The following is a 25,183-nucleotide window of genomic DNA, read 5'->3' on the forward strand; positions in this document are numbered from 1 at the left end:
GTTGCTCATGACAACACACCAGAAGAAATCGAACCAAGTTACCCCAAAAATCATCAACTGTTTATCAAATGATATTCTTATTCTATGCAGACGTATACGAACGCGTTTTATAATTTAACTTTAGCTTTTTTTTCTATATAACTGGAACGACTAGTGATTTTGCCCGTGTAATATTTTTGCATGTATCATTAGTGTAATTAAGCATTCGTTGTCATATTTTGACATGCATTGGTGTGTGACATAAACTGGTTGTTTTCGCATATCTATCATGGTGCGGATATATGTTAAAACAGTCATATGATATATATATTTCTATTATCGCACCAAGTATTTATAAGTATATTTGAGTCCTTGTGCGTGCTATTTGATATGGGTTTTTTTAATTACAATAGCCAATGTATGCAAAAATATGACATGAACAAGGTTACTTTATATCAAGCGCATTACGGGATAAACTAGTATACCCATTTCTAGTCTACTACAAAATTAAGATAGCATTACTTACTTTACTTGAAGCTTTCCTAAGTCGTCTAACTGCGTACACGTTAAATATTATGTCTGATGAATTTAATTCTAATAATAGTACACAAATTGGTCTGTTTTCATGTCATTATCTGAAAGAAAAAAATCCAAACCGTACACTTACTTTTGTTTTTAACTTGTGTCTCAACCGTACACTATTGAAATTCAAAACCGTTGCGACACAAGCTATAGTCTGATATCGAACACAAATTGTTGAATTTCATAAGTATTTTCAACATTATTGTAAACAAATTATATACCAATGGAAACGGGAAAGTCTAAAGATTTCCAATATTGAATCACAGTAAAACTATACCTCAATATAATAATAAGTCGGCAAATCGAAGCTGAACGAAAAATTTAGCTGTGTTTTCTGTCATGTGTGATATTCAAATGCATTTTTTGAAATATAAGAAAACAGATAATAATACATTTTTTGGTTTGGTTGAAACTTATCATACTCTTCAGCAATCACTACATACCATGAATCATGGTATCATCCGCAACACCAGCAAATTAGTGATACAAAGCACAGTACCGTGGTCTTCATGTCGCCGAAGCGATACCGGAAACGGATCAAAACATCGTTGCCGTACTAGTTGCACTACAGTGTGTATTGATATCAGAGTACATGGATTTGACTCACTTAACCATGCTGTATTGATATCAGAGTACATGGATTTGACTCACTTAACCATGCTGTATTGATATCAGAGTACATGGATTTGACTCACTTAACCATGCTGTTTTGCATTTGGTAAATAAAAAACTTGAAACTTGAGTAAATGTTAATTCAACTGGTATGTATACATATGGCCTATTAAAGGTTAAAGTTTTCTGAGGACTGATATACAAGTGAAAAGTCAGTCCTTTTTATTGTGCCTAAAAGTCATAACAAATAAAAAGCTAGCTATGTGAAATGTTTGAACTCGCTTACTGTCCGCTATTACACATAGTGTTGGATGTCTTGTATGCCGAACCCTGGCCCTTGCCAGTGTAGTAAAGAAATTTTTGTCTAGAACTACTCAAATCACTCATACAGTAGTGTGTTTACCTTATAAAATGCATATTCTTGTCTAAAAAATAATTTCATCAACTCCTCAGTGTTTATGTATTGTATTTATTTAACGTGCCTGACTTTGGCTCGGGTATCGGTACAACATACATGTACATGCTGTACCTGCTTAATCACATTGATCAACGATTTGGAATTTCAACGGTATCAAACAAAATACTTAACAATGTCATGAAATTTGTCAATATTTCTTGTTATATGTTTCATAAGGAATGTAGAAAAACACATTTATATCATATTTTGCTTCTTGGTTATGTAACAGAATTAGCCTCATTGAATTGTCCTTTTAATATTGGCTCAGTTAAAAACAATGTTACAATGTCAACTAACTTGCTTGATTTGAAAAGTGGGACCCACTTATCAATGTTCAATTTTTATTTTTATTTTCATCAAAATTTTCCACCCATCATGACTTCAATTTAGTCCTATCTCTGCATATTTTACAACAGGATTATTTGTCTTCAAACTTTTTCTAAATCATGAAAAAAACACCCACCCGGACAGATATGGATATTGGGACTTAAATCCGTTTCCACTGAACTATACAGTTAGAAGTATAGAAAACTAGTTGTCACTGATTCAATTTAATTATCAGTATGTTCAATAACTGGAAACTGGAACTGGTGGTGAGTCATCAAGTATGCATGTATTGAGAAACTTGATGTTTAACTTCAAACACACAAACAATGGACAGAAATGATTTACAGCAAGTGTAAAAAGGTCCTCCTACCAAGAATTAATGGCCAGGCATAAAACAATAGGCATAAACAATAGGCACATATTGGCAGGTCGGAGGCTAATAAATCAATAATTTCTATCTTGGCAAAGTCAGGGATAATTAAGAAATGAATGACTTTAAATTAAAGCACAATTCAAGTATACATTTGAGTTACCTTAATGATGGATTTAAGGTTAACTTATAATATAATGCAGCACCAGTTCAAACATTTATCCATGCATACAGTGGCTGTTTAATGTGACAAATATTGTACCACTAGCCTTCACCACTCCATCCTCAGTCAATCCTCTCAAGGGGATTATTTGTATGTTTGGTTTTGTTTTAGGTCTTAGAAAAGTCAGTCATTTATATGGATGAGCCACCAGGCTTAGAAGGTACCTGGCCTGGCCAGTACCTGGGAACAGTACCTGGTAACAGCCCCACAAATGATTCACATTGACCTTGCATTTGCCAGTATACCTGGCCTGTGGCCTGCATGGAACAACTGGGCTAGTGTAGCTTGGCTTTAGTACTGGCCATGGATCTCCTTGCAATATCCTAGTAAAGCTTCTCAGCATGTTAAAGTAAAATATCAATGCCAATCAAACCTACACATCTATATATATATGCTACTTAGAGAAATACATAATTTCAACATTTAAATTTGACCTCTGTGACCTTGAATAAAGGTTAAGATCATCTGTTTGAGCAGTCTGTCTGGTAATGTACATGTCTTTTAGCCAATATGAACTAATTATAATATAAGCTAGAAGTCTGTAGATCTGGGACTTTTGGTCCTTAGAATTTATAATTAGCCTTTTAGACTTTTACTGTAGACCATTCTCATCATTCAGGTCATTGTGGACAAATTTTGTACTTTTTAACTCTGACGTTGTCAAGGCCCAATATCTGATATCTGGACCTTTTTGCTGAAAAGAAGTTATTAAAAAATGTTTTGGCCTCTTTCATCTTAGTGACCTTGATAGATCTTTAAGATAATTCTTTTGCATTTCTAGTAACTAAAAATGGCCCTGGGCCTTTACACCAATAAATCATGCATTTCGCCTTTTTGGTTACTGTAAAGAATGTTGAAAGAAAAAGGTTAACCCTAGGTGGACAGAAGATAGCTGGACAACTGATTCTGGATGCCAAAAGAGAAAAGCCAAAACCTTAACCAACTTAAAGAAACAATTACAAACATGGTACTGATCATTTAAAGGTTTGAATAAAATTGACAGTATAAGGAGCCATTGCTGTGTACCTGTCAGGAAGCAGTCATTCCTGATAAATCTGTACCCTGTTGTAACACCTTGTCTGTAGTGCAGTATGTAACAACTGTCTTTCTGACAGGTTATAACAACTGTGTTGATCAGCGCCCAGTAGGAGAAATCAAACACTTTATTGTAAATGATGGGATCTGTCTGAGCTCTAAATCACTTTAAACTGTCCCCTACTGCTAATATTTCAATCAAAATTGTTTTATATACTCTAAATCTGAGCCTTACAACCAATATTTCAATCAAAGTTTCATTTTCCAGTCACAAATGTGTAAAACACTATTTGACATAACCCTGACCTATTTAAGAGAAATTCTACATGTACATGTCACAGGAAATTTATTGGACTTCTCAATAAAATCAACTTGTAGGCCTGATACCATGTTTAATGTACTGACCACTCCTGCCCTATAGTCCTGGTACCATGTTATATGTACTGACCACTCCTGTCCTATAGTTTGATACCATGTTTAATGTACTGACCACTCCCGCCCTATAGGCCTGATACCATGTTTAATGTACTGACCACTCCTGCCCTATAGGCCTGATACCATGTTTAATGTACTGACCACTCCTGCCCTATAGGCCTGATACCATGTTTAATGTACTGACCACTCCCGCCCTATAGGCCTGATACCATGTTTAATGTACTGACCACTCCTGCCCTATAGTCCTGGTACCATGTTATATGTACTGACCACTCATGTCCTATAGTTTGATACCATGTTTAATGTACTGACCACTCCTGTCCTATAGTTTGATACCATGTTTAATGTACTGACCACTCCTGCCCTATAGTCCTGGTACCATGTTATATGTACTGACCACTCATGTCCTATAGTTTGATACCATGTTTAATGTACTGACCACTCCTGTCCTATAGTTTGATACCATGTTTAATGTACTGACCACTCCTGCCCTATAGGCCTGATACCATGTTTAATGTACTGACCACTCCTGCCCTATAGTCCTGATACCATGTTTAATGTACTGACCACTCCTGTCCTATAGTTTGATACCATGTTTAATGTACTGACCACTCCTGTCCTATAGTTTGATACCATGTTTAATGTACTGACCACTCCTGTCCTATAGTTTGATACCATGTTTAATGTACTGACCACTCCTGTCCTATAGTTTGGTACCATGTTTAATGACTGTACTGACCACTCCCGCCCTATAGTCCTGATACCATGTTTAATGTACTGACCACTCCTGCCCTATAGTCCTGATACCATGTTTAATGTACTGACCACTCCTGCCCTATAGTCCTGATACCATGTTTAATGTACTGACCACTCCTGTCCTATAGTTTGATACCATGTTTAATGTACTGGTCACTCCTGCCCTATAGTCCTGATACCATGTTTAATGTACTGGTCACTCCTGCCCTATAGTCCTGATACCATGTTTAATGTACTGACCACTCCTGTCCTATAGTCCTGGTATCATGTTTAATGTACTGGTCACTCCCGCCCTATAGGCCTGATACCATGTTTAATGTACTGACCACTCCTGCCCTATAGTTTGATACCATGTTTAATGTACTGACCACTCCTGTCCTATAGTTTGATACCATGTTTAATGTACTGACCACTCCTGTCCTATAGTCCTGATACCATGTTTAATGTACTGACCACTCCTGTCCTATAGTCCTGATACCATGTTTAATGTACTGACCACTCCTGCCCTATAGGCCTGATACCATGTTTAATGTACTGACCACTCCTGCCCTATAGGCCTGATACCATGTTTAATGTACTGACCACTCCTGTCCTATAGTCCTGATACCATGTTTAATGTACTGACCACTCCTGTCCTATAGTTTGATACCATGTTTAATGTACTGACCACTCCTGCCCTATAGTCCTGATACCATGTTTAATGTACTGACCACTCCTGCCCTATAGTCCTGATACCATGTTTAATGTACTGACCACTCCTGCCCTATAGTCCTGGTACCATGTTTAATGTACTGACCACTCCTGCCCTATAGTCCTGGTACCATGTTTAATGTACTGACCACTCCTGTCCTATAGTTTGATACCATGTTTAATGTATTGACCACTCCTGCCCTATAGGCCTGATACCATGTTTAATGTACTGACCACTCCCGTCCTATAGTCCTGGTACCATGTTTAATGTACTGACCACTCCTGTCCTATAGTCCTGATACCATGTTTAATGTACTGGCCACTCCTGCCCTATAGTCCTGATACCATGTTTAATGTACTGGCCACTCCTGTCCTATAGTCCTGATACCATGTTTAATGTACTGACCACTCCTGTCCTATAGTCCTGGTACCATGTTTAATGTACTGACCACTCCTGTCCTATAGTTTGATACCATGTTTAATGTACTGACCACTCCTGCCCTATAGTCCTGATACCATGTTTAATGTACTGACCACTCCTGCCCTATAGTCCTGGTACCATGTTTAATGTACTGACCACTCCTGCCCTATAGGCCTGATACCATATTTAATGTTCTGGCCACTCCTGTCCTATAGTTTGATACCATGTTTAATGTACTGACCACTCCTGTCCTATAGTTTGATACCATGTTTAATGTACTGACCACTCCTGTCCTATAGTTTGATACCATGTTTAATGTACTGACCACTCCTGTCCTATAGCTATATAGTTTGATACCATGTTTAATGTACTGACCACTCCTGTCCTATAGTTTGATACCATGTTTAATGTACTGACCACTCCTGTCCTATAGTCCTGGTACCATGTTTAATGTACTGGCCACTCCTGCCCTATAGTCCTGGTATCATGTTTAATGTACTGGTCACTCCTGCCCTATAGTCCTGGTACCATGTTTAATGTACTGACCGCTCCTGCCCTGTAGGCCTGATACCATGTTTAATGTACTGACCACTCCTGTCCTATAGTCCTGATACCATGTTATAATGTACTGACCACTCCTGTCCTATAGTCCTGGTACCATGTTTAATGTACTGACCACTCCTGTACTATAGTTTGGTACCATGTTTAATGTACTGAACACTCCTGTCCTATAGTTTGATACCATGTTATAATGTACTGACCACTCCTGTCCTATAGTCCTGGTACCATGTTATAATGTACTGACCACTCCTGTCCTATAGTCCTGATACCATGTTTAATGTACTGACCACTCCTGCCCTATAGTCCTGATACCATGTTTAATGTATTGACCACTCCTGTCCTATAGGCCTGATACCATGTTTAATGTACTGACCACTCCTGTCCTATAGTTTGGTACCATGTTTAATGTACTGACCACTCCTGTCCTATAGTCCTGATACCATGTTTAATGTACTGACCACTCCTGCCCTATAGTCCTGATACCATGTTTAATGTACTGACCACTCCTGTCCTATAGTCCTGGTACCATGTTTAATGTACTGACCACTCCTGCCCTATAGGCCTGGTACCATGTTTAATGTACTGACCACTCCTGCCCTATAGTCCATATAGCTTGTTTAATGTACTGGCCACTCCTGCCCTATAGTCCTGGTACCATGTTTAATGTACTGACCGCTCCTGCCCTATAGGCCTGATACCATATTTAATGTTCTGGCCACTCCTGTCCTATAGTTTGATACCATGTTTAATGTACTGACCACTCCTGTCCTATAGTTTGATACCATGTTTAATGTACTGACCACTCCTGTCCTATAGTTTGATACCATGTTTAATGTACTGACCACTCCTGTCCTATAGTCCTGATACCATGTTTAATGTACTGGCCACTCCTGCCCTATAGTCCTGGTACCATGTTTAATGTACTGACCACTCCTGCCCTATAGGCCTGATACCATATTTAATGTTCTGGCCACTCCTGTCCTATAGTTTGATACCATGTTTAATGTACTGACCACTCCTGTCCTATAGTTTGATACCATGTTTAATGTACTGACCACTCCTGTCCTATAGTTTGATACCATGTTTAATGTACTGACCACTCCTGTCCTATAGCTATATAGTTTGATACCATGTTTAATGTACTGACCACTCCTGTCCTATAGTTTGATACCATGTTTAATGTACTGACCACTCCTGTCCTATAGTCCTGGTACCATGTTTAATGTACTGACCACTCCTGTCCTATAGTCCTGGTATCATGTTTAATGTACTGGTCACTCCTGCCCTATAGTCCTGGTACCATGTTTAATGTACTGACCACTCCTGCCCTGTAGCCTGGTACCATGTTTAATGTACTGACCACTCCTGTCCTATAGTCCTGATACCATGTTAATAATGTACTGACCACTCCTGTCCTATAGTCCTGGTACCATGTTTAATGTACTGACCACTCCTGTACTATAGTTTGGTACCATGTTTAATGTACTGAACACTCCTGTCCTATAGTTTGATACCATGTTATAATGTACTGACCACTCCTGTCCTATAGTCCTGGTACCATGTTATAATGTACTGACCACTCCTGTCCTATAGCTTGATACCATGTTTAATGTACTGAACACTCCTGTCCTATAGTTTGATACCATGTTTAATGTACTGACCACTCCTGTCCTATAGTCCTGATACCATGTTTAATGTACTGACCACTCCTGCCCTATAGTCCTGATACCATGTTTAATGTACTGACCACTCCTGTCCTATAGTCCTGATACCATGTTTAATGTACTGACCACTCCTGTCCTATAGTTTGGTACCATGTTTAATGTACTGACCACTCCTGTCCTATAGTCCTGATACCATGTTTAATGTACTGACCACTCCTGCCCTATAGTCCTGATACCATGTTTAATGTACTGGCCACTCCTGCCCTATAGTCCTGGTACAATGTTTAATGTACTGACCACTCCTGCCCTATAGTCCTGGTACCATGTTTAATGTACTGACCACTCCTGCCCTATAGTCCTGATACCATGTTTAATGTACTGACCACTCCTGCCCTATAGTCCTGATACCATGTTTAATGTACTGACCACTCCTGCCCTATAGTCCTGATACCATGTTTAATGTACTGACCACTCCTGCCCTATAGTCCTGATACCATGTTTAATGTACTGACCACTCCTGTCCTATAGTCCAGATACCATGTTTAATGTGCTGACCACTCCTGCCCTTTAGGCCTGATACCATGTTTAATGTACTGACCACTCCTGTCCTATAGTCCTGATACCATGTTTAATGTACTGACCACTCCTGTCCTATAGTTTGATACCATGTTTAATGTACTGACCACTCCTGTCCTATAGTCCTGGTACCATGTTTAATGTACTGACCACTCCTGTCCTATAGTTTGATACCATGTTTAATGTACTGACCACTCCTGCCCTATAGTCCTGGTACCATGTTTAATGTACTGACCACTCCTGCCCTATAGCCTGATACCATGTTTAATGTACTGACCACTCCTGCCCTATAGTCCTGATACCATGTTTAATGTACTGACCACTCCTGCCCTATAGTCCTGATACCATGTTTAATGTACTGACCACTGCTCCTGTCCTATAGTTTGATACCATGTTTAATGTACTGACCACTCCTGTCCTATAGTCTGATACCATGTTTAATGTACTGACCACTCCTGCCCTATAGTCCTGATACCATGTTTAATGTACTGACCACTCCTGCCCTATAGTCCTGATACCATGTTTAATGTACTGACCACTCCTGTCCTATAGTCCTGGTACCATGTTTAATGTACTGAACACTCCTGCCCTATAGTTTGATACCATGTTTAATGTACTGACCACTCCTGCCCTATAGTCCTGATACCATGTTTAATGTACTGACCACTCCTGCCCTATAGGCCTGATACCATGTTTAATGTACTGACCACTCCTGTCCTATAGTTTGATACCATGTTTAATGTACTGACCACTCCTGCCCTATAGTCCTGATACCATGTTTAATGTACTGACCACTCCTGCCCTATAGTCCTGATACCATGTTTAATGTACTGACCACTCCTGTCCTATAGTCCTGGTACCATGTTTAATGTACTGACCACTCCTGCCCTATAGTCCTGATACCATGTTTAATGTACTGACCACTCCTGCCCTATAGTCCTGATACCATGTTATAATGTACTGACCACTCCTGCCCTATAGTCCTGGTACCATGTTTAATGTACTGAACACTCCTGTCCTATAGTTTGATACCATGTTTAATGTACTGACCACTCCTGCCCTATAGTCCTGGTACCATGTTTAATGTACTGACCACTCCTGTTCCTATAGTTCTGATACCATGTTTAATGTACTGACCACTCCTGTCCTATAGTCCTGGTACCATGTTTAATGTACTGACCACTCCTGCCCTATAGTCCTGGTACCATGTTTAATGTACTGATCACTCCTGCCCTATAGTTTGATACCATGTTTAATGTACTGACCACTCCTGCCCTATAGTTCTGATACCATGTTATATGTACTGACCACTCCTGCTCTATAGGCCTTGATAAATTGTAACTAAAATCTGGACTTTGCACCCATACCTTCCAACAGACATATTGTCAGTATGATGTGACCAGGTGGGTGTGCTGTTGAGTATGATGTGACCGGGTGGGTGTGCTGTTGAGTATGATGTGACCAGGTGGGTGTGCTGTTGAGTATGATGTGACCAGGTGGGTGTGCTGTTGAGTATGATGTGACCAGGTGGGTGTGCTGTTGAGTATGATGTGACCAGGTGGGTGTGCTGTTGAGTATGATGTGACCAGGTGGGTGTGCTGTTGAGTATGATGTGACCAGGTGGGTGTGCTGTTGTGTATCTTTGGCGACATGCTTCAATGAGATAACACTATTAGGGCTGAAACGATTCATCGCGATACACATTGAATCGAGATATTTGTATGTCGATACAATTTTGCGTTACAGCCTTCATGTTTCGGTTTGATACCATGCAGTCTTTAGACTACCGATTGTAGCAATAAATCTTAGCTATATCAAGATAAGCAGACACTGGCATCACACCCAAAAGAGGTGTACACTCTCTGATCATCTCCCCACCTGTTTTTATTAACATTCTGAGCCTAATAAGGTAGCTCCATACTTTTGGTAAAACCCATGTCATTTTTTCTAATAGGTCTTATTTTCTTGCATTTTTCATGTAGATTTCAAATCTGTATAGAAAAATGAGTGTTCTCGAACTACTTTTTGAGATATTTGAGCTTGAAATATACCATCCATACAAATTTGCTGGCCGCAAAAAGAAAAATTCATAACAATATGTTTTCCGTAATATTAGGGTAAATGTAGTCTCAATCCTGTTGTTTTTTGTCCTTAATTTCTAACGATAAAACAATATACAAAACTATGGTATTTTTACAAATGCTAACTAATTTTCTTTATTTCCGAGGACCGTTTCTATACGTAATTATCATATTTTGCCATTTTTTCGCCCCTAAAAAAACAATGAATAGGCAAAAAAAGAAATGAAAACCAATGTCAATTTCACAATATTTGTATATGATATGCCCAAGGTAATATATTTCTCAAATATCATATAAAAACATGGGGTCCTCGATCACATTTTCACAATTTTGTAAGCTTAAAGTTTGTAACTCACAACCCTACCCCCATTTCATCCACGGCTAAGATTGGTCATATTTGACTATTTTTTTAAAATCATGCCACAAAAAAACATTCTACATCAATTCATATGTTTTTGTCATATTCTATCTGGTTTATGTCTGTTTATTTTAATGATTTTCTCCAAATTTTGTGTTTTAAGGAAATCCGTAGGTGACTTTTTTAGAATTCCGGAATTTCAGTCCGGATGGGTCCCCTCTTATCATTTATTGCAACGAACGTTACTTCCGTTGTTTGAAAGTCCATTCCCATTTACGACAGGGACCGAAAAAACCTCAGAGATAGCATGTTATATTCACTTTATTGCTTTTATTTGATTTATTTAATGATTTTAAACATTCAATATTATAGGTAGACAATTTTCACCTATTGAAAAAATATCCAAGTGGAATGTCGTAGCGTATCGGAAACCATTCAGGAATTCAAAACAACCTCGGCAGCTTTCGGTTTAGCGTCATATGAATTGGCACGGTTTTCAAGCGTATGGACCTACCTTAAGTCTTGTTATGAGCTTGTGTCACTATTCACATGTGCACGTGTCTGTTGCAGAAGTCGGCCACCCGGTCAAGGCCGACTTTGGAAACAAGCTACCAACTTTTAAATCCTTTACAATAAATGTTATGACTACAGCTAGTAATCAAAGTACTGAAAGTACTGAGAGCTTAAGGCAAGTGAAGAAATTTAATTTGCAGGTATTCAGATGAGTAGACATAAAAAACAAGTGTTAGCTACCCAAAAAGCTAAGAAGGCTACCATACAGTATTGTTTATTAGGAAGCAATGATAGGAAAGCTTGACAAATTGTTCTTTTCACAGTTACCTAGGGTAGCTGCCATAGTTCTTATTCTCATTTTTGAATAATGATAATTCAATTGCTTTCACATTCAATGTAAAAGATTATCAACTTCATGATATTCATGAAAGGGCCACTAGGCTACCTTTCCGAAACAAAAAAATTAAAAATCTTTTTATAACAATTATAATATAATAAATTGAAGTTTTGCCTTGTGGCGCAGAAATGGTCAACTAACCCATTGTAATTATGACGACGCCAGGAACATAATACAACCTGCGAAATGAAACTTAACCTTTTATTTATTTCAATAAAGTTGTTCATAATGTGAAGAGGGCCTTTTCCTTATGCTAACAAGTTTTCCGTCAAATATACACTATACTGATATACATTTACATGTACTTGGACAAGTTGGTGAAATACATAGTATACAAGCATAACTTTTCGGTTAAAACTGTACTTTACTTTAGCGCATACAGATCCACAAATATCCCCTAAGTAAAGCCTAACTTTGTTTCAGCATCTTCCATGTACCGACAGTTTTTACAAGTAGGTCATGGCCATCTAGCGTACAGTACCAGTTAGGCTATATCTAGATGCTCCACGTTAGAGCTGTTATCGTAGAGAAAATGTGCATCGCGATATCGTCAAAATTTGACGATATCGTCACGATAATATCGCGATTTTTGGCGAGTAAAATATAAAAGGAATTTATGGAAATATAAGTCATGTTTGGGGGACCAATCATGAAAGTACAATATAGAGTGTAATTTGTAAATAAATAAAGTGAAACATTCATCAAAACTAGGGCTGTCAAGGGTACTAAATTTTGTCCCTGGGTAACCGAATTTTAGTACCCGACCCGTACCCGGGTACTCGACACAGATCGACTGCTTTTGTAACAAATTGGGTTACGTTGTGTTTGTTGTTTGGAAAGATTGGTTGATCGACGGAGATTCGATGAAATCATATGTGAGTTCAGTAAAGATAGCTTCAGTCGTTAAGTGTCTACTTCATTTCTGTTTGACTTTCATAATTGCTAATGAGCTGCAGTAAAGTGTCAGTCTATCCAGCGTGTCTGTAGCTATACCAGTCCCAGAGGAAATGTTTTTGCACATGCGCAACAGGAAGTACTACATTCGGACGGTCTCTTGTGTTATCGGATATGACTATAGTGTGACCTATTTAAGTGCACATGTCCGTCAAGTAGATTGTTCTCGCATCAAAAGACGGTAATGAGAATTAAAATGTATTGAAAAGATAAAGTTTCATCCTTGGTGAGTAAAAACAAATACAAATGAGTTGGATTTTGTAATACTTTTAATATAAATTCTAGACTTGTTAACGTACATCCAGACGAATTGTCCTATTTTGACGGGTATATGTACCCGGGTAGGCCTACACATTTTTTGACCCGGTTACATCCCCAACCCGACCCGTAACCGGGTACTCGTAACAACCCTAATCAAAACAAACGTTTATTTGTGATACTTTTAATTAGATGTTTGTTTACAAGTCAATCAGATTCTGTCCGTGTCCGACAGTGCAATGTTTTGTTTCCTTTCCAACTAACACATGATGGGTTACGGCTGACGACGATATCGTAGATATAATTTTTTTTAACGATATCGTCGTCTCTTCTCTACAATCGTGATATATCGCGATGCCGATATATGATAACAGCTCTACTCCACGTGCTCCCAGCAATGTTTCTATTCAGTACGTGTAGCGACGCCTTATGTGATTTCTGAGAATAATGTCCAACAACCAGAAAAAACATTCAGACTTCTCTGGGTTTATCTAATGATAATTTGTTTGCAATGATTTCCCCACTGGTACCCCTTACACACATGAAATCTTCAACAACAAGCTCACCTGGTTTGTAATGTCAAGTCATGTTCTGAATACAGGTTCATTGTTTCTTTTCTGAAGGAATTTGAATATTTACCTCTTATTTCCCTATTGGGCCCCGCCCCTCCTGCCCCCAGGGGGTCAGAGCCAAAATTTATACAAGTTCTGTTCCCCTTCCCCAAGGATATTTGTGGCCAAATTTGGTTACAATCCATGCAGAACTCTAGGACAAGTAGCGTTTTATAGGATTTACCTTTATTTTCCCTATTGGGCCACGCCCCTCCTGCCCCTGGGGGGTCAGAGCCAAAATTTATACAAGTTCTGTTCCCCTTCACCCAAGGATGTTTGTGGCCAAATTTGGTTACAATCCATGCAGAACTCTAGGACAAGTAGCGTTTTATAGGATTTACCTCTATTTCCCCTATTGGGCCCTGCCCCTCCTGCCCCCAGGGGGTCAGAGCCAAAATTTATACAAGTTCTGTTCCCCTTCCCCCAAGGATGTTTGTGGCCAAATTTGGTTACAATCCATGCAGAACTCTAGGACAAGTAGCGTTTTATAGGATTTACCTTTATTTTCCCTATTGGGCCACGCCCCTCCTGCCCCTGGGGGGTCAGAGCCAAAATTTATACAAGTTCTGTTCCCCTTCCCCCAAGGATGTTTGTGGCCAAATTTGGTTACAATCCATGCAGAACTCTATGACTAGTAGCGATTTAAAGGAAATGTTGACGGACGGACGGACGGACGACGGACGACGGACGCCGCGCCATGACATAAGCTCACCGGCCCTTCGGGCCAGGTGAGCTAAAAACATACTTAGACATTTTGATTGATCATCGGTAAGATATTATGGTTTTTGAGACGGACCCCGGTTTCTAAACACGATGACGTAAGGTCTTTTTTTATTGGTTCCCCACCCGCTGATTTGTCAAATGTATACAGAGGTTATATGACATGTATTACAAACCACTAATGCATTGAAATATCGAGTTTTGTTTATCGTTTTTTAAGAAAATGTAACTATTTATCGTGTTCTGCCTTCGAGTGTTTCATCTAAATAAGCGACTTGTCACGTGACACTCAGCAATGGTATAAGCGGTCCGATGTAAACAAAGATGTCATAACGCAAAATCTTATACTGTTCAGGGAGTTCCCTGCGTTAGAACCTAGATGTAAATCTGATACTGTACTTGCTGGTCGAAATCATCTATGAGAGATAATTTCCATTCTTTCACTCAACAGCTTGAAAGCGACAGAGACAATTTCTTTAGCATCCCCCCGATGTGGTCGATCACATTCACGTAACTTTATCTGAAGAACACCTGAACAACACAACCACGTGCATTACGCTAGTAATCTTCAACATCCCTTCCGTATTTGGAGACAGAAACAGTAAAATTCGTAAGCGTTCATTTCGTTTTGTTTCTACATTAAATAAATTGGTCTTTGGGTCGGTATATGAACTACATACCACTTATGTTTCTGATTTTGTATTTGACAAACAATGACGCATGAAGTGAACTAGGTAACATGTCTGTGTATTTCTGCTAACATACATATATAATCAATGTTTTGTTTTACAACAAGAAAAAAAAAGTTTAATATTACTTCTAATTTTGAAGCAGTTTCTGGTTAAATTATCAGTTAACAAATTCATCTGCTAGCATTATTTACTTATTTGCTGAATCAACAGTACACTGACTAATGAGTGACTAATAAAACATTGATGATACATGCTGATGTTAATTTTTGTTTTCGCCTCAATGTCCCTAGAAAATGTTGTTTTGGCGCATTGTCTGATCAAATGTCCCATCGAAATTTTATTTCAAGGGGACATAGCCGCATAGTAACAAATCTCCTTCCCTATCACTGAAGTGAACTGTGTTTAATTATGTTTATTCAAAAATACTTGAATAAAATAACATAGCATAACATAACAAAACATTATTTTTATTTTACTCTTTAGTGATACATGTCCATCTGAGCGTATGCTTTTTGATATGTTTTTACATACCGTAAATCTGTTCAATTGCAAATTAACTTGAAACCTGCAGTCCGCTAATTATGTCATGTTCATCATTAGATGTTTTGCAACACTACGGTCAATTAGACAGAATTGTAACCCTAGATCTGACGACAAAGTTGTCTAGAGCTTTATATATCTGCCATTGCAGGTAGTTAATATATGCCCGGTATTATTTCACTGCTTCTTGATAATCTCAATTCTTCAACATTTTGAGTCTGCTGTGGATGACGAGCAAATATTGGGTCCTGTTATTTTAGAATTTAACAAAATATGCAATAATTTCAATAAAAAGTTATAGAGTCGTCTAACATAAACTTAAAGAATTTTGTTAAGTTCAAGTCAGTTGTGGAGTCTTGTTTACAAGTAATTTGAGTTAATATATTAGCATCATTTTTAATCTTTTTATTTTTAATTTTTATCAATATTTTAAGCTCATGTTTCCAGTTTTTAAATCAGAGATAATAATTGTCTTAATAAAATCTAGCCTTATTAGTGATTACACTTGTCTCTTAAACTTCATATACACACATGTATATTATGTACAAATGTATTGTGTATGCATGATTGTGTAACAGGAGAGGAGAAAATGTAGCGGCCAGACCGGGATTCAAACCCGGGACCCTCAGAACACTAGCCGAGTGCTCTACCGACTGAGCTACCTGGTCTCCGATGATTGACCCAGTCCAATCCTGCTACACTCCTCCCTCCTTTCTCGAAGTCTTCACCCTCGAAGACATACGAGAATCTTCCAAATACCACCAACGTGGGTTATTTAGTTGGGCGCCAATTTTGTAACAGGAGAGGAGAAAATGTAGCGGCCAGACCGGGATTCAAATCCGGGACCCTCAGAACACTAGCCGAGTGCTCTACCGACTGAGCTACCTGGTCACCGATGATCGACCCAGTCCAATCCCGCTACAATTGTATCTCTATATTGATTAGCTACTGTTGTAGCAGAGTCAGTCAGAAGGTGATATCTTTTCCTCTACAACAGTAGCTATATATTAATTGATTACATCAATATGCTAATTCATTGTCATGTATGTTACACACTTTACAAAATCCTACATACTGTTATGTTTTGTGATGTGACACTCCATTACCACGGTATCAATATGGACAATTTGGCAAATTAAATCTGTTACACCTACTGAATTAAATGCATTAAATTGTATGTCATAAAATTAGAAAATAATGCTAGCAGTTAATTTTTGTCAACTTCGAATTTGAAAAGGAAACTGCTCCAAAATATAAAGTAATGTTCTTGTTCTTGTAATAAAATAAAACATCTATATCACATACGTTAGCAGAAATACACAGAGACACGTAAGTTCACTTCATGTGTAATTTATTTACTGTAGACAGGTATAAGCAAAACGAAATGAACACTTACGATTTTTGCTGTTTCTGTGTCCAAATACGAATGGAATGTTGTAGGCCTTGATTATTGCCACACGGGTCGTGTTGGGGAAGTACCCGGGTACCCGTCAAAATACACGTAGGAACCATGTGTAGGCTTCCCGGCCGGGCATCCGTCAAAATACTGACGAAACATACTGATACTGAGTGTTAGATGTCTGTGTAAACGTAAAATTCAGTAACAAGAAGTACAAAATAGCACTCTTTTGTTCTATTTTACTCACAAAGGATGACACTTCATCTGCTAACGACATGTTCACAAGCAACATTGTTGCAATTCTTATTTCCCATGATCGGAGAAGTGATCATGAATGGCGCACATGTTTACTTTCACTATCGGTATGCTGTATATGACAACACCAGAGGCTATCCGAATGAAGACTACGTCACTCTTTTTGTACTTCCTGTTGCGCATGTGCGGTAAACAACATCTGTCACGGACATTCTGGGCTCTGTCAGCTTGTTACATTACGATTGTATGATGTTACCGATTGATATTAAATTGATATACCAATGCCATTTGCAGTATTGGAGAATAAATCTCTCACATTTCATTATGATTACATTGAAATTTGCTCCATCTGCAGATCGCCCCAAACAACATCGGTAAATTGTACCACTAAGCTAACTCACGAAGTTGATACGTTCACATAGGAAAATACGTTCACATACTGTAGGAATACATGTCGAGTATCTAGGTACGGATCGGATACTTAAATTCGGGTACACGAGGACAAAATTTAGTACCCATACCAACCCTACTTATACATACTTAAATCCTGTCAATTCCTTTATTTAGTGTTATCTAAACTAGAAGTTCATCCTATATGCAAATGATTGGCGAGAATTTAGGTCATCGATCGCTATCATTCATGCAAATTATTCTCACTATTTTCCATTAATAGACAATGATATTATAGCTTTGGACACATTTTTGAAACTATAACACTTAAGGAAATACTACAGATTTTTTTTCATATAATCATAATTACACCATGACAGCATATTTGCTTTAGAAAGCGGATTTTTTGGACCTGAGGTGTAGTACTTTTTCACGCTAGGTGGTGTCGTAGTCGAAAAGGCATTTCCAGTATTTCCGGTATCGCAGGCAATGACAATACGCTGTAAGGCTATATAGCCTTAAGCGTAAAAACCACATCAAAACCAAACACTTTTCACAATTGCTAATGATTTACTCACGTTTTCAGAGTTAAATAGGCCTACACTCTCTGAAGGTAGTCATAATGTTTGGGTAGCAGAAAACAGTAGTTTTTGACAATCTGTGAAATTAAGGCGCATGCCTTAGAAATATAGATATATATAGTCATTTAACTGTAAAAAATACCTGTACAAAAGTATATATATAATTAATCAGTACAACTTTTGCAATTACAATTTGATATTTTGATACAGATTTGGCCATATTCTGCGCTTATTCATGCATGTGAATACCATGGTAACAACAAAAAAATACCTGAAAAATTGCAAAATATCATGATTTTTAGCCCAAAATTGCAGAAAATTGTACTCAATTTTTTTCTTAAGACCTACCTTAAATTGAGCACTTCTATCACAATGGCAAAATAAGCTAATTTATTTCATAGGTCGATTAGGTGGATTTTTCAATATTTTTGCCTAAACCCGCGCCATGGATTTTCCTTCAAGTAAAGCTAGCATATCCGGTCAAGACGCACTTCCGGAGGAGCCCAGAATTGTAATCTCTAACCCATTTTTGTTATGTTTATTTTTGAAAAAAATGAAACTTATATCAAACCCTCCATATTGGATGCACCAATTTCAGAATATATTTGATTTTTAATTGTTTATGCATTGCTCAAAACAGGGGCTCCCCACTTAATAAAAATATAGACCGTGGCCAGGCTGTTCTTCTCTGGTTTGCTACCTTATACACCAAGTTATAATTTTCTAAGATTCTCGAAAACCCAAATATTGTCTTGAACATGATGCGACGAACAAAATGACATATCCGGTTAACGCGTATCTTTAATAGTCACCGAGTACTGCCAATTTCCCTGAATGGTACATTTTGATTGATTTTCCTCTCAAACAAGCAACAAGGGGAGGTAATTTTAAAAATTAAAAGTCCTATAACTCTGTCATTTACTGAAATAAAATGGATTTGAATATTGAATGTGTTATTTTGAGATTCTCTCTATGACATGCAGTGGAAAAAACATGGATTTCATCAATATTGACCCTGCTGTATGACGTCATAATTACTATGACGTCATCAGTAACCATGGCATTATCAGTGTGTATCTATGACGTCATAAATATTCAATGACGTCACAAATAAGGTCAGAAACCCTACTTATACTGTTGCTCTGCAACAGATAAACTGATTCTGATATCTAAATAATGACATGACATCAAGGATTTGGAAATTTCATGAATATGACATTATGGTTTTGTATTCTTACCCTGGAAATAAGCATTTTCATGAATAATCTGTAAAAGTCTCCGCCACCCCTATTTTATCAAAAATAGACTCTTTTTTCCTCATATAATTAAGAAATTGGTAATAATAGACAATACCGGCCTTGCCGCACACTCAATTTCTGACAAATACATGCATTTTTGAGATCAAGACAAGTTAAATAGTGTTTTTACAGAGAAAATCACAAAATAACACTATTGCTCTAAGTTTCCATGGATACCGGGCAATAAATCAAGTTAAAATAATCAGAATTCATGCAATATGGGTTGTATAACATCCAATAAGTTATAATTAGTTAGTTTTCAAACAAATGAAAGCAAAATGAATTTTAGCCAAATTATTTAACAATAAGCATGTATACATGCCATGAAAATGAGCAAATAAGCCAATTACCTCCCCTTACCCATCCCATGTGAAAATCATGATTTCTCCCTGTCTATGACCTGTTTTCTTGAGGTTCCCAGCTATAATGAACAGAGGCGCTGCTTATTTACAACCGACAATGCACTTCCTTCGAAAACCTCTTTTTCCATGCAGTATAAGGTAGCAGAAAACAGTAGTTTTTGACAATCTGTGAAATTAAGGCGCATGCCTTAGAAATATAGATATATATAGTCATTTAACTGTAAAAAATACCTGTACAAAAGTATATATATAATTAATCAGTACAACTTTTGCAATTACAATTTGATATTTTGATACAGATTTGGCCATATTCTGCGCTTATTCATGCATGTGAATACCATGGTAACAACAAAAAAATACCTGAAAAATTGCAAAATATCATGATTTTTAGCCCAAAATTGCAGAAAATTGTACTCAATTTTTTTCTTAAGACCTACCTTAAATTGAGCACTTCTATCACAATGGCAAAATAAGCCAATTTATTTCATAGGTCGATTAGGTGGATTTTTCAATATTTTTGCCTAAACCCGCGCCATGGATTTTCCTTCAAGTAAAGCTAGCATTTCCGGTCAAGACGCACTTCCGGAGGAGCCCAGAATTGTAATCTCTAACCCATTTTTGTTATGTTTATTTTTGAAAAAAATGAAACTTATATCAAACCCTCCATATTGGATGTACCAATTTCAGAATATATTTGATTTTTAATTGTTTATGCATTGCTCAAAACAGGGGCTCCCCACTTAATAAAAATATAGACCGTGGCCAGGCTGTTCTTCTCTGGTTTGCTACCTTGCAATCGTAATGGCCGCCATGTTGGCATTGGTAATTATAATAAAGGAGTCGGATAGGTATATCAAATCCGGATTTAATTATATTTAATTTTATTAATCATATACTAATGATAGCAAATGTCAATAAATTGTACAAGTATAAAAAAATTGTACAGAAATTTTTATGAACACAGAGGTTTTTTTCTCTAAATATATAATTAAATGGAATAATTTAAGTAGTAGGTCAAAAAATATTTCATTGGTACTTCAGCCCAATAGCTAGTTGTTATGAGAACAACTCCATAATAGAATGATAATTACAATTTTGAACCATGTTCAATCAATTCAAATAAATACAATAATAGGTATACAAATATATGAACCTAGTTTTATTTTTTGTTTGTTTAATATAGTTACATTGGCTACAGATACTTATACTCAAGTCATTAATTGTTATTCATCTCTCTTTTATAATTGATTATTTATGTTATTTTTCTTTAACCTTTTTTGTAATTTGAGTTATTGATGTTTGTTTATATCAAACATAAAAAATGCTCCTCTTTTTATTTTTTCTCTTTTAGGTATGATTTATTAATGCATTAGTTGTACATTTTAATATCCAGATGTAAAAAAACAACTGTTAAAACAAAATAGAAGTATCGTATCGAAAATAATCGAATCGAGAGGCATGTATGGTGATACGTATCGTATCGGAGTACTGGTGTATCGCTGCAGCCCTAAGCACTATAACATTGTTTATTGGCGACGAGTTAACACAAACATTGAGTTTGGTTTATAATATGTACGTCCTATTAACGTAGACCGTCCCTTCTGTGACGTCATACGATTGTAACGTCGCTTTCCGGATCCCGGCAAACATATTTTATTTCTCCGTACCAACCTATTATAACTCGCATCAGATATCCGTAAATATTTTGTCTGCCAGCTTTCCGAGTGTTTACTTGACGTGTACCAATCTAAAGGTGTGAACTGTGTGCTAATCGGTAAATATAGTATAATTTTGAAGATTCGTGCATGAAGTAAATTCCAAGAATCATAATGGTCGCTGAACAATAACATGGAATACACATGGATTGACGGGGACCCAAAACGCATCAGTTACTGTAGGCCTAGTAACTGAACATCAGAATGACCGTCATGCTATGTACCTATGTTTTTGCAGGATATAACTTAAAGTTGTACTTCTGGTAATTTTCACTGTAACGATATGTCGTTTTAACATTTGATATTTGAACATGGACATGTAACTTGATGATTTAGCTCCCCAAAAGCATATGTCGGCCTATAAGAGAGCCGAAATCTAGGGATAATATATTCTGGTTTTGAATAAAACACCTCCAATCTCCGCCATATTCAGTACCTTCGAGTTTTGACGGAATTCCGAATCGTATCACGTGACTGGCGTCAACACGTCCTGCACGTGGAGATCCAGGTAACTAGCGTAAGCCCACATGTGTTTGTTTACGTTTTCCTTCTGGCTAATATGAGCAAATCGTGCTGGTTTATGTCCACAGAGCGATAATTTGAAACATCTCATTCACACATTGCCGTAGTTCAATATTGTGTGTATCAAAAATCGTAATGTTTTAGCATTAATTTCTTTGTACATCCAGTCTGCTGAGGTCGACCACGTGTTTTGTTTGCGAAAAATTGTTGACATTTCTCTTGGTTTCACAACTCTCGTATTACTTCGAGATTGTCGCGACGATGTTCGAAAGAGTTCGGAATGATTCGGTATCTTTCGAGCCTATTTTTTACGTGTACACGTTAAAAAGATTTTTTTACTTTTGTAATTAAAATACTCCCATTGCTGCAACTTTATAAAAAGTGGTAAAATTAGAAAGTTTAAACCTCGGACAGATGGAGAAAAATGTGTATAGCACCTATACAGTTTTTAGTATGACAAAAAGAGCGAAAGTGATAGACCATACAACTTTAATTCCCCCTGTATATCAATGCTGAAGGAATCTAGCGGTGTTTTGAATGCAAACATTCGAGTTTTGAGCTACGATAGATACGAATCGCAACATACCGGGATACTAATTTTCGTCCGGAAATGGATAAATAATATACGGAATTAAAATTGCTGGAACATATTTTCATTTTTTTGTTGTTAAAATCTTTACTTACGATTTGAAAGATGCTATAACGGAAAATAATCCATTTTAATACAGTACCACACAGAGCGAAATATTTGTCTCAGAAAAAGCTTATATATAATTCCTGCTGAAATAACCTCTTTTTGAAAGTTTGAGGTCAGGCCTACATGTAGCTTGCAAACTGGTTTGTTATATTTTATATAATAGATGAATAAAATCATGAAGGGATGCAATTATCATGTTATCTTGTATGCTCCATTAATATAATAATTATAGAAAACTAACAAAGGTAAATGAATAACATAAAATGTTGAAAATGCTATGGATTCGCCTATTTTTAACGTTTTCAGGCCAAAATTTAGAAAATGCTACGGATTCGCCTATTTTTAACGTTTTCAGGCCAAAATTTAAGGAGTATTAGAAAGCAAATCGGTCATATTTTAGTGGTGGAACATCACTTGCAAATTCTAATTGATCGATGATCGGAATCGGTTTGTACTTCCGATGCGATGTATCGATTATTAATTGGATTTTTTAACCAAATATTTTTTGAGCATATTTCTTTTTTATTCATGGATGAAAAGGTCATTTTTGATGTCCCTAGAGTATTTTTTGTGATGTAAATGGTTATATTGACAACAAATATAATAACTTTCAATGAATTAAAATTTCTTGATCGACGACCCACATGGTGGATTTTGATGTCAAAAACCCATCATGTAATAATGCATACATAAACACAAGAAAAAATCATCATATTTCAATTGACTCAACTTGATTAAGGTTTAGGAAGTCATTTAAACTATTTTCTTTAAGGAAAACAAATAATTGAAGGAATTTTATTTTTCTCATCCGATAATCGATTATGAGAAATTGCAATCGATCATCGGATCAGTTGACATATAATCGATGATTAATCGATTATTTCGATTAATCGGAACATCACTATCATATTTTGAAAAATGATGCGGTGAGGTATAGTTTTTATTGGCTTTTCTTATTGCAAATAGGTCAATCTTCATTAAAATTCTAAAAAAAATCGATTTTTCTTGAGATCATTTTTTCAGAAAAAAAGAAAGCATGACTATTTGGATGCAATTTTTCACTAAAATTGGGTCCGGAATTACTTTTAAAATAACAATATTTTGGTTTATTGTGGAAAACCCAGCTTATTTGATATATTTATGAATTATATATCACCTACTGAAGATATGAAGATGTTATGAGCATATTCTTTATATTTTAAGTGATGTTACAAGGAGGAAATATTATTTATTTAAAAATCCTTAAAATCTGGAATATTAAGTCGTTAATACATATCTTTAAGCAACCGTGGAAGAAAAGTTAACCCATTGGCATATCATTTTTATGTGGTTTTTGTGATCAGGATATACCTAAAATCAAAATATCAAAAAATAAACGAAATCCCTAAGAGGAAACCAGAAGGGACGGTCTACCTTAACAGCCAGGATCATGTAAGGACAGCCTCCCATGTATGCGGTGTGTTGCGTGTATGAAGTGTCAAATTTTATGTGGTGCGTATTTTGGGCGACTGTAATATATTCGTGTTGTGTCTTCTATAGTGCTATATTACTGAAGCATGTCGCCAAAGACAACAAGCAACACACCCCACAGTCACATTATACAGACAACGGCCCAACTAGGAGCAGAATCTACCACTTTTAGAGTTTAATGTGTCTCGGCCAGGGGACAGAACCCACAGTCTACCTAACATGGGTGAACGCTCAACAGAATGCCAAAAGTGAATAAAATTAAATTGCCTTTTATAACCATGCAATATATAGGAGCAGTAGGTTTTAATTCTAACGCCATACCTAGGCCTGCAGGGTCAATTATTGCAAGCAATCCAAGACAGGGTGGGATAATTATGCTTTCTGGTCAAAATAGATATATACAATAAATTTTTAAAACAACTTCACAAAAACTGCTTTGTAATTTCATTCAGAACTTATATACATTTTTTCTTCTAAACATCTCTCTAAAACGCCACATTTACTTACATCCTTGGTCAGGTTAACTATAGGTACTATGGTAAACCATCAAACTATCATTGGATATACTGGTTGATTGTATAGCTGTGATCCAAGGCTCTAACTTATCAACTCTGGTATTACATGTGTATGTATCCTAATTTCACAGTGGCCCTGTAAATACATTAATATCTGTATAAATCCC

General features: G+C 36.9%; 1 protein-coding gene across 6 annotated transcripts in view; it reads right to left on the minus strand.

Annotated features, from left to right (window-relative positions):
* Positions 1-25,183, minus strand: part of LOC138316228 (kinesin-like protein KIFC3) — a 112,003-nt gene that overhangs the window by 76,996 nt on the left and 9,824 nt on the right. The window contains exon 1 of one of the 6 annotated variants that reach the window (XM_069257828.1): positions 506-658. The exons of the other annotated variants lie outside the window; for them this stretch is intronic. The gene's annotated coding sequence lies outside the window, so the exon portion shown is untranslated. Of the gene's footprint in view, positions 1-505; positions 659-25,183 lie in introns of those variants that run through there. 6 annotated transcript variants of the gene reach the window in all.

The sequence above is a fragment of the Argopecten irradians genome, chromosome 2, assembly GCF_041381155.1.
Source record: "Argopecten irradians isolate NY chromosome 2, Ai_NY, whole genome shotgun sequence".
NCBI classification, from domain to species: Eukaryota; Metazoa; Mollusca; class Bivalvia; order Pectinida; family Pectinidae; genus Argopecten; species Argopecten irradians.